At 46.4% G+C, this 14,835-nt stretch overlaps 1 protein-coding gene and 1 long non-coding RNA gene across 20 annotated transcripts in view; one reads left to right on the forward strand and one right to left on the reverse strand.

Moving 5' to 3' along the window:
• Tmcc3 (transmembrane and coiled-coil domain family 3) overlaps positions 1-14,835 on the forward strand; it is a 277,437-nt gene that overhangs the window by 119,863 nt on the left and 142,739 nt on the right. The window lies entirely within an intron of this gene.
• On the reverse strand, positions 299-14,823 carry LOC102554269 (uncharacterized). 2 transcript variants are annotated; one of them, XR_010053667.1, is made up of 3 exons: positions 8,203-14,823; positions 7,631-7,733; positions 299-2,882 (listed from the first exon to the last, which is right to left on the reverse strand). It is a non-coding gene; the product is annotated as an uncharacterized LOC102554269 (long non-coding RNA). The 2 variants fall into 2 exon arrangements; XR_010053665.1 differs by having other exon boundaries at positions 7,631-14,823.

Raw genomic sequence — 14,835 nt, forward strand, 5'->3', positions numbered from 1 at the left:
TCCTCTCTGCTGCTGGGTAGGGGAAAAGATAAATGCTGCATGACAGCTTGAAAACCCCAAGAGGCCCCACAGTGAGATGCAGTTTACCGAAGCTTAGCCGGTAAGAAGGAGATTAGTCCTTCGAGATAAGAAGGGATCAGAACTTTCCAGAACTGCAGCAAAACCTTCCATGTGAGAAGCGTCTTCACCATGACTGTGCCCCTGCAAATGGGGTGGTTGGTGAAGTTAACCGAACTTCTGCCTAGAGACCTCCAGGACAGCTCTTATCTGAGTGAAGTCATTGCAGGCGCTCTCTCTCTCTCTCTCTCTCTCTCTCTCTCTCTCTCTCTCTCCTCTCTTGAGAAAAAAACTGTTCAGTGAATCATCTACAGAGGGAAGGCATACTACACAGGCCATCTGACTAGAAGCATACTAGTGAATGTGGAAGAAGGGGAAAAGCTACTTGTGTGCTCCTTACCCATTTTAGAGCCCCTTCAAGGTTTATCCGTGCACCAGTAATATCCCTTACTTGGGATCCCCGGCCTTGCAGTAGGAATCCAGGAGACCCATTTCTTGGGATGTGTCTCCACATGTATGGTTCTGGGGAAAGGATCCAAAGTGTTCATGAGGGGCTCATACAGCAATGACAGGAACAAAACTCCACGAGACATAGACAGCCACAGCAGCCCAGTAGTCCCATAGCCTTTGAAATGTTGTATGAAGAATTATTAAAGGATGGCTGGCATATGGAGAACAAGGCCCTCGGGTTTTCTATGGTAACCTCAAGAGACTCAACCTTGACCTCTGTCTGTCAGTCTCAACAAGCCCTGCAGATCCACAGCTCTAGTGTCCCCCTGCCTCCACTTCTGTGGTCCTGAATGCTTTTAATTAGAGGGGAAATAAATCTGCCTGTGGAAAGGTGGTTTCCATTAAAGGGGGGCGGAGGAGGCTGGGCAGAGCTCGAAGAATCAGGCTTTAGAACTGGGTTAATTAGCAAAAAGTTGGCTTTTCAAAGTTGCCTCCAGATGGCATTATTACTGAGACATAGTATCAATTTTACCAATGGACACCAACAGTGTTGCACTTGCTGACCAAGAGGACACATACTTCACCTTGTAAAACGAGGCCCATCTGTCATAGGCTGTCTTTGCTTCCACCTGGAAAAGGGAAAGAGCATGGTGCGGTGGCACCACTGGTCCTACTCCAGGGAATGCTACTTCCTGTCAGGAATGCCTGCTGTGCCCCTAGGAGACTTGCACTGGCCACTGAACGCCATATTCATATGGAGCTTTGACTGCCTGCTTGTCTTTCCCAGATGGGTTGCTGGCCTGCTCCTGGCCCTTTTCTCTACACCCAGCCCCTCCCCATCTCCTTCCTATGACTTGATACTTCTGTTTCATTGCTGACAATTCTTAGTGATGCTAACTCATGAAAACCCGCACAAGAGCCATTAAATGTGAGTGGTAACTTACCTTTAATTAATCTCCTCCTCCTACTCCTCCTCCTTCTCCTCCTCCTCCTCCTCCCCCTCTTCCTCCTCCTCCTCCTCCTTCTTCCTCTTCTTCCTCTTCTCCTTCTCCTTCTCTTCCTTTTTCCTCCTCCTCCCTCCTCTTTCCTTCTCCTTTCCCCCCTTTTCTCTCCCCTCCTCCTTCTCTCTTCTTTCTTCCTCTAACTTTCTTTAAATTCATTTGGTGTTCTCCCTGAAAGGGCATGAGAAGCTCTCCCTTCCTACATGGTGTACTGGGTAAGATTTTAACTTCTGTGTTTCTGATAAATGATCTAAATGACTCGTTAGGAATGTGATTAGAGCCCACTCACACCTGCTTCTCATCTCGACTCCAGCCCTTTGGAACTGTAGGATAGCTATGGTAGATGTGGTGGTTTGAATATGCTTGGCCATAGGAAGTGATACTGTTAGGAGTGTGGCATTGTCGGAGGAAGTGAAGAGTCCTCATTCACTTTGAGACCTTCCTCCTGGCCACACGAGAGCCAGTCTTCTCCTGTCAGCCTTTGGGTCGAGATGTAGAACTCCCAGCCTCTCCTCCAGCACCAGGTCTGCCTGCAGGCTGCCATGCTTTCTGCCATGATGACAATGGACTGAACCATGAACCAGCCTCAATTAAATGTCCGTTATAAGAGTTCCCTTGCTCACGATGTCTCTTTTCAGCAATGGAAACTGTAACTAAGACAGTGAAGATAGAGGCAGGTTTCTTTGTCAAGGATCAGTGAACTTTTCCTAGAGTGTGTGTGTTCATTTCCCACTACGCTCACAAAAGCACCTGAGGTGTTCAACATAAAAAGATGTCTACAACTCATGGCTTTATAAGTTTCAGCCCACCGCTGGTCAGGCTTGCTAGATTTGGTAATACAAAATGATTATCATAACAGAGATGCCCGGGTCAATTAGCTGCTCCCTTCCAGGGATCTAAGGAGCAAAAAAGAAGAGTTTGGGACAGGGTCCCAGCATTCCTCTCAAGGCGGTGGCTTATATGGCCAAAAATAGTTCTAGCTTGGATTCTACTTCTTTTTTAAAACATATTCAGTTTTTTAAAAAATTTATTAATTTTTATTTATATAAGTACACTGTAGCTGTCTTCAGACACACCAGAAGAGGGCATCTGATCTCATTACAGATAATTGTGAGCCACCATGTGGTTGCTGGGAATTGAACTCAGGACCTCTGGAAGAGCAGTCAGTGCTCTTAGCCGCTGAGCCAGCTCTCCAGTCCCTGGATTCTACTTCTTAAAGAATTCTCTACCTCCTAACAGTGCCAGGGGCTGGAGCCAAACCTTTAACACACAGGCCTTGAGGAGACGCTTATCCAAACCGTAGCAATAGGCGAGACATCCGTGCTTTGTGCTGTGCGGACATGCAGTCTCAGATGCAGCTATTCATCCCTGCAGCTGCAGTAAAAAGAGGCCACACACAGTATTTAAATGAGTGGGGGAAATGCACGCCAATAAAATTTCATCGTAGGCACTGAAATTTGAATTTCATGTAATTTTCACATGCTGTAAAGCGTTCCTCTCATTCTTTCCAATCATTCAGTTATTTAAAAATCATTTTTAGACCACAGCCCACATGAAAACAGGCGATTGGCTGCATTTGACCAATTCCTGGTAACCTACGACTTCAAAGCACACGGTGTGGCTTCTGAGTTGCCCGTCAGTGTTTGCTTTTTGGAAAACGGTAGAGATGGACTTAGAAGGGCCAGCAGCTAACTTCTGGTGTCTGGAGAGAGGCATTGGTTACAAATATATACATTCGTCAGGCTGAGGGAGGGTTAGCTACAATTCTAACAATGTGTTGAATACGTCAGTGGAAGCATAGGATCCCATGCTGTACTACAAACCCCAGACCTCCCTGTCACATGTGGATAGCAAGCCTTCATTTCTGTCTTGTGTCTCGGAGTCAATGGGAACAGCTAGGTATTACTCACAGTTCTCTATTGGGTCCAAGGCCAAGTGGGCTCCCTCTTCTCTGGGCAGACAACAAGCCACAAAGGGAACAGTATATGCCTATTTCAGCCCTTTCTTCCTGAACTGCTCAAACAGAGCCCGGTTGGTGGTTGCATACCCCAATTTAGGATAGTGTGTCAATAGTGAGGGGAAGAAAAGTATATATGGGGAGGTCTTCATACATGCAGCCTGTCAAATCTCAATCCTTAAACGGGTGGCAGATGCCACGGGATGGCAGGACACACACATATGCGACGTTAGGGTAGGGTGATTAAGATAGGTGTCCAGTTTGAAGCATGTCTCTGGCAGGTCAGAAAGGGGTGTCTTCTGCTGTCCGTGCAGTAATGCTGAGATCTGTGACAGGGCTTCCGCCCTAACATGGGTGTTCTTACTGGGTGACCTCACCCTGTCTGTGGCTTCAGCCTCCTCTGTTGTTGTAGACAGGGCTGTAGGCTTGCCTCCCTTAAATACTTCATAAGTTCTCCCAGCTGCCACGGAATACATTTGGGATCCAATTAGGATTTCTGAGAACCCTTGTAAAAGCCTCGGCCATGGCCTCTTGGTATCTAGCCACTGTAGTCCTCTATGTGAAGTAGTCATGTGGCTTCATCATTTCCCATTCCTCTCTGGGGTGTGTGTGTGTGTGTGTGTGTGTGTGTGTGTGTGTGTGTTTCTGTGTGTATGTGCCATGCATAGGCATGCATGAGTGCACATGTGTGTGTCTGTGTGTCTCTGTGTGTCTGTGTGTCTCTGTGTGTGTCTGTCTGTGTGTCTGTATGGGTACACACATGTGGGGGGCATGCATGAGTGCACATGTGTGTGTGTGTCTGTGTGTTTGTGTGTCTGTGTGTTTGTGTGTCTGTGTGTGTGTCTGTGTGTCTGTATGGGTACACACATGTGGGGGGCATGCATGAGTGCACGTGTGTATGTGTGTGTGTGTGTGTCTGTGTCTGTGTGTGTGTCTATGTATCTGTGTCTGTGTGTGTCTGTGTCTGTATGGGCATGCATGAGTGCACGTGTGTATGTGTATGTGTGTCTGTGTATGTGTGTATGTCTGTGTCTGTGTGTCTGTGTGTGTATGGCTAAGGATACCTAGAATTGGGATGGGAAGGAGACCTACTTTTTCTAGATGTCTTTACAGTATTGGAGTAGCCTACCATGAGTGTATGTCTTTATTTCTTGAGATAAAACAATTAGGAAGAGAGCCAGTAGAGGAACTGAGGCAAAGTTTCACAATTCACTGAACATGAATTAGAAGACAAGTCAGATGCCTCAAGATGAAGCCCAGGTAACAGGGACATGGCCATAGTTTGGAAGCTAAGTAACACATTCTTTAGTGATACATTGAACTTCATTTCTGGCTCTTGGGTTATATGTGTCACCTGGAGCTCTGGGCCCTTCAAGCTATCAATCCCACAGTGTCCAAAGAGCAGGGTGGAGCTTTCTTATGAACTCTTAAGTTGTGTCCAGTGCAATGAGTTAAAACTGGTAGAGTGGGTTCTTCAGTGGGTTTAACACTGAGACTCTGAGATCATGAATCCTCACGGCTACACATTGTTATTCTATGAACGAGCAAATTAGGTTATTCCAACTATAGTTCTCTGTGGGAATGGTGCCTGCTCCAGAGCAAGACCTGGAAGACTGAAGTGTGTGCGTTACATAAAGCTCTCACTGTGCATTGTTGTCTGTATGCAGGTGAGGGCAAGCACAAGATAAGGCAAGGCCAGTGATTGGGTAGTGAAAAAGTAAGGCAGGCACAGAGTTTTGGAGAGATATGAGAGAGAGAGAGAGAGAGAGAGAGAGAGAGAGAGAGAGAGAGAGAGAGAGAGAGAGAGGGAGGAGGAAGAACCAAGATGAAAACAGACAAGGATGACCCAGATCTGTGTGGCCTTAAAGGGCCACAGGTAGTTATAAATATTTCATGAGCGATGGATTTTTATAAGACAATTTGTCTTATCTAGGTGGGTTGCTTATATCAATATTAATTGGTTCAGAGTTTATTGTATGGACGTTTTGTGGGGTGAGAATTTACTGATATAAGTCTGATTGATAAATTACAAGCTTCTGGAGTTTCGATTTTACCAGGATACTGGGAATTGTGACTATAACCACGGGGGTAGGGGGGTGGATGCTGGGATGTGAGCAGAGCCAACAGCAAGAAAGCTGTGAGATAGGCGGTCTCTGTTTGGGACTGGCATGGCAGTGAGATGGATGGTCACTGATGGGGCTAGTCATGGAGGTGGAGAGACCGCCAGAGACAGAGAGTAGCTGGTGGCAGCGTGAGGTGGAAATCGGCAAGTCAGGTTGAAACGCTTTGCTGATTGAGATGAAAATACCCTGCATGTGCCATGTGGCCCACTGGTGCCAGCAACAGCGTGGGATGGTGTATCGCTTTTAATATTTACTGTAACACTCTCACTATATATTTTGTTAAGTATATCCAAGAAAATCGGAGGGCATTACGTTAAGCAAAATGAACCAAACACAGACTAACACTTCAAGTTCTCATAGGTGAACCCTGAGACAGTCACACAGAACAAGGTATAGGAGACTCAAGGGTAGAAGGAGGTGGGATGGATTTTGGCAGGGTAAGTCCAGTGTTCTACACCACGCCCAGAGCTGTCAGTCATAAAGAGCTCACAGAGAGGAAGCCAAAGGTTACCTGCATGTTTGAAGCAATGATATATTTGTGAGGAAATGTCCATTAGTCTGACCTGATCATTATACGTTGCATATAGATGTTGGGTCATTGCACATAAATACATACAATAATGATGTGTCTGTTTTTAAAAGTCTACCCAAGGGCTGGCGAGATGGCTCAGTGGGTAACGTGTTTCCTGTACCTTTGTGCCTCCTGATTTTGGATCCCTGCACCCACATAAAAAGCCAAACATAATGGCACATGCCCTTAACCTCGAACTGGGACAGAGGGCGAGGTAGGGAAGGGTGGAGATAGGCAGATCCCCGAGGCCACTGGCCAGCCAACCCAGCCAATTGGTGTGCTCTAGGCTCTATCTCAGAACTATGGTGGACAGCGATAGTAGAAGACTCCTAATGTCAGCCGTGTGACCTCCATACAGATACATAGAGACACACATACTTTCTTAGGTAGGGTTTTATGGATGTGAAGAAACACCATGACCATGAAAACTCTTATAAAGGACGGCATGTAATTGGGGCTGGCTTACAGTTCAGATGTTTAGGCCATTCTTATGGCGTGAGGCATGGTGGGACTGCGCAGGCAGACATGGTGTTGGAGAAGGAGCTAAGAGCTCTGTGTCTGGGTCAGAAGGTGGCAGAGAGAGATAGTGAGCCACTAGGTCTGGCTTGAGTGTCTGAGACCTCAAAGTCTACCCCCTAGTGACACACATCCTCCAACAAGGCCACACCTACTAATAGTGTCACTCCTTAAGGACCTGTGAGAATCATTTTCATTCAAAGTACTACATATATCTTTCCATGTGTCCATAAACAGGCACCTGTACACATACACACACACACACACACACACACACACACACACACCACAAACATACCATACACATACACACACACCACAAACATACCACATACATCGCACTCACATACACATGCATGCATGCAAATGCACATGTGCTCTCTTGCTCTCTCTCACATACACACACACACACACAGAGAGAGAGAGAGAGAGAGAGAGACAGAGAGAGAGAGAGTCAGTGAGAGAGAGAGAGAGTTCAAAGAACAGTTGTTCTCTGCTTAAAAACATCCAACATAAAGGTCTGAGTGTTGGACGCCGTATCCCACTGAAAGTCACATTGAGTTTAGAATCAACTATAATTAATGCCTTTAAGTCTTCCTACATAGTAATTACATGATCCATAATTTTCTCAGCTCTAGCCCCTTATTCCACCTCCTTCCCTCCCCTCAATATTTTGTAGGCTTTATGGCTGTTTTAATGCATTTCATCTTGCTCAGTGTTATCCTGGGAACCGATGCAGGATAAAAATATTGATGAGTTTTAAAGACTATTTACACAAATGTATGGATTATGAAAGCAAATGAGTTGTGAGGGTGTGCCTTGGGAAAATCAGAAGCGTTTGCTAGGCGGTTTATTACTCTAATAAATACTGAACAATCATAGTTGGCCATTGCCCCAGCAATTCAGTAAGCAGGGCGGATTGGATACCCCCCCCCCGCGCCCTGAGTTCACTTACCAATGGGGACAGCCTCAGGCGACACTAACACTGAGAGTAGGACCTTGTTACACGAAGACATGGATCAGCCGTGTGAGCCACTCCACAAAAGCCGTTCCAAGAACTGTGAATGGAGACCAGGAGGTGCAGGTAGTCCGGGGCCCACGGAAACAGACAGAGGCCGCTTCTCAATGGCTCGCAACCTTCTAGTGCTGCGACCTTCAGTACAGTTCCTCATGTTGTGGTGACCCCAACCACACAATTATTTTCATTGCCACTTCATAGCTGTAATTCTGCTATTGTTATGAATTGCTATGTAAATATCTGTGTTTCCTGATGGTCTTAGTGACCCCTCTGAAAGGGTCATCTGATTCCCAAAGGGGTCCTGACTCACACGTTGAGAGATTAAGAACCATTACTATAGCAGGAGGAGGTCAGTGTGGGCTGAACTGGCCTTGCATATGCTAGTTAAGTCCCAGTAAGGAAGTACTTTGTTTTTTTGTGTGTGTGTGTGGGGGGGGTTACTGTGGTTGTGCGATTGCCTGGGAACCCCCCAACCCACTCCATGTCCCCATGCCCTGTGAGGATGTTACCTTACTCAGTGAAAGAATCTGTCTGATGTGTGAGCTGAAGTACAGAAGTGATCCAGGCGAGGCCACTGTCACCCCCAGGTGGCCTATAAAAGGACCAGAGTAAGAGGTGAGGAGTAGCCATGAGTTCAAAAATGCAGACAGCCTTCAGAGGCCAAAGGAGTAACAGTGGTTCTCAACCTGTGGGTCACAACCCCTTTGGGAATTGAACAACCCTTTCACAGGGATTACCTACGACCAGCAGAAAACACACACACACACACACACACACACACATGTGCACGCGTTTTTTTAAAATGCAGTGGGAAGCTAGTCATTTTTTTTTTTTTTTGGTTCTTTTTTTCGGAGCTGGGGACCGAACCCAGGGCCTTGCGCTCGCTAGGTAAGCGCTCTACCACTGAGCTAAATCCCCAGCCCCTGTCATTTTTTTTAACCACTGATTTCAAACGCTGTTTTAATAAAAAGATACCTAAAACATATTGGGGGTTAGTTCCGGACACCACATTCTGTTCTATTTTATAGGCTGACCTTCTGTTTCTTTTTTTTTTATTGGATTTTTTTAAATTTACATTTCAAGTGTTATTCCCTTTCCCGGTTTTCCATCCATAAATCCCCTATCCCACCCCTCCCCCTTCTTCTATGAGTGTGTTCCCCCGCCCAACCACACACCCCCTCCCGCCTCCCTGCCCTGACATTCCCCTACACTGGGCGGGGGGGGGGGGGTCCAGCCTTGGCAAGACCAAGGGCTTCTCCCATTGGTGCCCAACAAGGCCATCCTCTGCTACATATGCAGCTGGAGCCATGGGTCTGTCCATGTGTAGTCTTTGGATGGTGGTTTAGTCCCTGGGAGCTCTGGTTGGTTGATATTGTTGTTCTTACGGGATTGCAGACCCCTTCAGCTCCTTCAATCTTTCTCTAACTCCTCCACTGGGACCCTGTTCTCAATCCAATGGTTTGCTGCGAGCATTCGCCTCTGTATTTGTCATGCTCTGGCAGAGTCTTTCAGGAGACAGCTATATCAGGCTCCTGTCAGCATGTGCTTCTTGGCATCAGCAATAGTGACTGGGTTTGGTGGCTGTATATGGGCTATATACCCTTGTGGGGCAGGCTCTGAATGGCCTTTCCCTCAGTGTCTGCTCCAAACTTTGTCTCTATATCTTCTCCTATGAATATTTCTGTTCCCCCTTCTAAGAAGGCCTGAGCATCCACATTTGGTCTTCCCTCTTCTTGAGCTTCATGTGGTCTGTGGATTGTATCTTGGGTAATCTGAATTTAGTCAAAGGTCTTTTTTTTCTTTTTTCTTTTTTTCGGAGCTGGGGACCGAACCCAGGGCCTTGAGCTCGCTAGGCAAGTGCTCTTCCGCTGAGCTAAATCCCCAACCCCTAGTCAAAGGTCTTAAGCAGAGGAGTAAGGAAATCATGTTTGTAAAAGTTTACAATAGTTTGTAAAAGACAAAACTATTGGTGGGTTGCTGTGAGGATACAGAAAACAAAACAAAACAAAACAGAAAGACAAACAAACAAGCAACCAGAGAGATGCCCGATGCCCTAGAGTGGAATTGAGGGCGCCTGGGTAAGTAGAAGACTGGGAAATAAAAAGATCTGGGAGGAAAATTGTATTTTCCGTCAGGAATGTATTAGCAGCACTTGAGATGCCTACTGACCCCGGAAGCAGATGAGCGTGCCCACACAGGTCTGGAGAAAGGGATGTTCCACAGATCTCCCCTCCCGGGGCAGTGTTCACCCCTCTCTCTGTAGTCATTTGCCTTGCTTAGCCATGGCCAGACCACCCTGAGAGCAGCTTTCAGAGCGGAATTATTTATTCTGTGTCAGCGTTTCAGAGTTCTCGGCCTGTGGATGGCCGGCTCCATTATCCGGGTCTCAAGTGAGGCTGAACATCATGGAGGAGGGAGAGCGTAGAGCGAGGCGCTGCTTGCCTCGTGCAGATAAGAAGCTGGGGAACGAGGAAAGCACCAGGACCGGGCATAACATTCAGAGACCAACTTCTTCCAACAAGGATCTCCACCTTTTCAACTCCCTAGAGCCTCATAAAATGTCACTGCCGGTTGAAAAGCAATGTGTAACCCTGTGGCGGACATTTCATATCAAACCACAGCAATCGCAGCACTCAGGGGCCCCCATCGCTGACAGACCGCGGCGTGGGCCAGCTACACTTGAGCCGCGTGGCCCTTCATGTTTACCCTTGCTTACGCGGCACCTCCTCAGTAGGGATGGAATGAATTAAAAGTCTAAACCAGACCCAGGATATTTGATGACTGAAGAGAGCTAGAGAAAACGATGGAGATTAATTTGTGCCCCAAATGTGTTCAGTTATTTAGCGCTTTTTTCAGAAGGCTAAATGGATTCCGTGAATTTTAATTGATGTTTAACTTTTAATTGTGTTCATGTAGGGTGGCCAGTTGGAACTGCGCCTAATAAGACTGATGAGGCTACACGCATTTGCATGCAGCAAGCATTTCCAGGGCAGCCAAGGGGAGGCTCCAAGCCCGAGGAGCAAAGCTGCAGGGAGTGGAGGAGGCAAAAACACATTAATTTAGGGGGAAATGAAAAATTATCAATCTTGCTTTCTATTCATATTAAATAAATATAGGTTTGCTATTAATTTCCTCTCACTGGTATTTCTTATTTAATTTTTTTTCTTTTTTGAGCAAAAGGAGGGGGAAGGAAAATTTTAAGAGGCACTGACTTGTTTACAGTGGGGAGAATTCTAATTTGCCGGTGTGGAGTTTGTGGTTCAGGTGGCTGGGATGCATTAGTACTCGTTAAAGTAGGGCCACTGGTGCAGTAATTTAGACAACCTTTGGCTAATTCATTGCTTTAAGGAACAATTGTTTGTTGCCTTTACCCAAGTAGTGGAACAGGCTCCAGGCGTGTGCTCCTGACCTCTCTATGGTTCTCTCAAGGCTCTGCTCTCCTGTGTTTGATGGCTCCATTTGTAGGTTCCAGCTATCACTCCCAGAACTGATAACATCCAGAGGAAGAGAGAAGGGTTATCCCTTGTGTCCGCCATAAAGAGATGCTGTTTCTTGGGAGCCCTCCCTGAGACTTGGCCTACATGCCTTATACCAGGATTAGGTCACACACCATCCACTGGGATTGGGTCACATGCCATTCCCAGGATTAAGTTACACAGTATCCACTGGAATTGGGTCATATGTCATCCTCTGGAATTGGGTCACATGGCATCCACTGGGACTAAGTCACATGCTATCCACTGGGTTGGGTCACATGCCATCTCCAGGGTTAGGTTACACAGTATCCACTGGAATTGGGTCATATGTCATCCTCTGGAATTGGGTCACATGACATCCACTGGGATTGTATCATATGGCATCCCCTGGGACTGGGCATATACCCATTCAAGGAAATGGTCTTACCACGATTGGCTCGGACCAAGGTTTTGCAAACTACAGCTAAACGCCCGTTTGTATAAAGTGCTTTCGACACAATCCACCCCATCACTGGATCGTGGCTACTACTGACTGCCCTTAGCAGAGCTGAAACGGTGAGGCAGACATGGGCTGATCTATAAAGCCTGCATTCACTGTCTGCCCTCTAACAAAGTCAGCTCTTGGCCACCACATGCAGTAAGTAGCCACTTTGTCCCCCAGAGTTGGACAGAATGCGATCTCGTTCATCAGCTAGTCTGCGCCAAAAAATAGTGTTTTAATCCATTCAAATAGCTGAACATGCTACCGTGTTCAATACTCAAAGGAAATATGTCCTATAAACACCTGTAATTGAGAGAAAACTATCTCTGTTACAAAGTGGAAGACAAAGTAAAATCTCTCCACCTATTTATTAAGCTATATTGCAAAGAAATGAGAGTCTAAAATAGAGAAACTTAAGAATACGGAAGCATTATTTTAGTCTAGGAAAAAAATAATAGTATATTTGAAAAGTAGAATTTGCTGTGTGAGGAATTGTTCAAAAGATCAACAAAGAGTTGAGCAGAAGTGTAGCCTCTCAACTCACACCCAACCCTCCCCACCCCCGCTAATGGCAATGGATGTCAAAACCAAACACAGAAGAATAAACCAGGTTAATCCTTTGGTTTTTGGTTTCATGCTGATCTGTTATGTTCTATTCCATTTTTTTCCTGTTTTATTTAGATAAGATCCTGCTATATAGCCCAGGCTGCCCTTATCCTCCCACCTCTATGTCTTGGATTACAGGTCTATACTGCTGTCCCCAGAGTGGTCCTTGTAGAGTCGGGCTGTTGTCTCTGACTGGGGGCATAGTTGGACAGTGTGATGGGGCCTGGCTGGGCATGGTCATTCACACTCTTTTTTTTTTTTTTTTTTTTTGGTTCTTTTTTTTCGGAGCTGGGGACCGAACCCAGGGCCTTGCGCTTCCTAGGTAAGCGCTCTACCACTGAGCTAAATCCCCAGCCCTGGTCATTCACACTCTTAATCCTAGCACTCAGGGGATAAAGCCGGGAGGTCTTTCTTGAGTCTGAGACTAGCTTGGTGTACATATTGAGTCTCAGGGCAGCCAGGGCTACATTGGGAGACCCTGTCTTATATGTGTCTGTCTGTCGGTTGGTCTGCATCTCTGTGTGTGGAAACTGAGTGAGATGAATAGATTGTACCGGTGTCAGCATTCAAACATGGTTCTGGAAACCGCCGGAGAAAAATGGGTGAAGAGCACAGGAGAACATTCCACATCCCTTCTTAGAAGCCATTGCAAAACTGCAATTGTCTCAGTAAAATTTTCAACAACAACAACAAACAAAAAGGACAGGTAGATGGGAAGGCACTGGGAAAACTCAGTCTACTCACATCCCAGACGGCAACGATTAGGAGTTCGGAGATGCTGGGGAGAATAGAAACCGTGCTAGAAACAAACGGGAACGCTGTCCGCCTCTTCCACGGTTCCTCTTTGGCGTTTCATCTGTAGTTGGTGATGGATTCTCAGTTCCATGCAGCAATGAGGAAAGAACGGATTGATGAGCAGGAGCCGGCCAGCATTCTCGGAGAGCGCTCATTACGTCAGCCTGGTTGGGAAGCAGCAACACCTACTGAATCTGAATTTCCACCACGGGCTCCTGAAACCCCTTATTTCCAATTTCGTTGGAAACAATGTTGGGCGGTGGAGTGGGAGGCAGCCCGATGACTGGCATTTACCTGAGAACAACACTTCTGTTGGTTGGAGGCCAAACGGAATGTTATCTATAGTGGAAAATACTATAGGGACTGGGATGAAACCTGTGGATGAGTTTCCAGATGTTGTAGGAGTCTCAGAAAGGTGCCTCACTGAGACAAATGTCAGTGGGTGGTACTCATGGCTTACGATCCCAGGACCCATAAGGCAGAGGCAGGAGAACTACTCTTAGTTCTCCTGAGCTACGTGATGAGTTCTAAGCTATCCTGGGATATGGAATAAGACCCTGTGTCAGGAAAAAAGTAAAAATAAGAACTCTGACAGCTTGATGTCAGGTTTTGTTGAAACCCGTGAGTGATGGCAGACTAATAAAGCTAACCCTAACAGCAGCAGCTGCGCACGTTTAAAAGAACCCTAGGTGGGCACAATGGTATACCAACAGCTTTGTAGACGTCGTGTGGAGGAAAAGGATTCCGTGGATGCTGTAACAGGCTCACGGAGAGCTGGGAGTAACCACTGGACCATCATATGAGGTAGGATGTTTAACTGTGTGGTGGCCTGTCGTAATGATTAGATCATGGTAATTAATGTGCCCATCACCATCTCACCTACTTACCTTTTGTGGGAGAATATTTGAAGGCTAGCCCTCTTTAGATTGTATGTATGCGTATGGGTGTTTTGCTTACCTGTAACTCAGTGCAGACTACACGCTTGCTGCTCATGAAGAAGTGGGTGTCGGACCCTCTGGAACTGGAATTACAGATGGTTCCGAGCCACCATGTTTGTGCTGGGACTCAAACTCCGGTCTCTGGAAGAACAACAGGCCCTCTTTCTTTTTCTCTTTCCTTCTTTTTTCTGGTTTTATGAGACAGGGTCTCAGGAGGCAGCCCTGGCTGTCCTGGAACTCACTATGTAGATCAGGCCAGCCTCAGATTCACACAGAGATCCACCTCCCTCTGCCTCCCCAGTGCTGGAATTAAAAGTGTACAGCACCAAGCCCAGCTCAAGAACTACCTACCCTTAGCTGCTGAGCCATCTCTCCAGTTCCGAGAGCTAGTCTTCAAGCAAACTTAAAGTCGATGCTGCTAATTACAGCCACGGTTCTGTGCACTTCCCCACGAAGGATTGTCCCTCTCATTTCGCCCTGTACTCTTTGACTGACATTTCTTTGTTCCTAGCTACTCTACCCCAGTCTCCAGTAACCACCGTTCTAGTCACTGCTTCTAGGAGTCTGACATAGGGCGGTATGGTTCTTTGTCTTATGTCATAAGCGGGGGCAGGAGAGATAACGACAAATATTTGAACAACCGAGTGCTACTTGTTTACATAGCCAACCAGAAGAGCCAACCATTTATACAAACGCAGACTATGGTTTTTAGTGCAGTTGGGACCTTTTAGCGCGTTCTCAGGTTTGGGTTCTCTTTCTTTGAGATTTTTTTTAAAGATTTATTTATTTATTTGTTTACTTATTTACTTATTATATATAAGTACACTGTGGCTGTCTTCAGACACA

The sequence above is a fragment of the Rattus norvegicus genome, chromosome 7 (assembly GCF_036323735.1).
Source record: "Rattus norvegicus strain BN/NHsdMcwi chromosome 7, GRCr8, whole genome shotgun sequence".
NCBI classification, from domain to species: domain Eukaryota; kingdom Metazoa; phylum Chordata; class Mammalia; order Rodentia; family Muridae; genus Rattus; species Rattus norvegicus.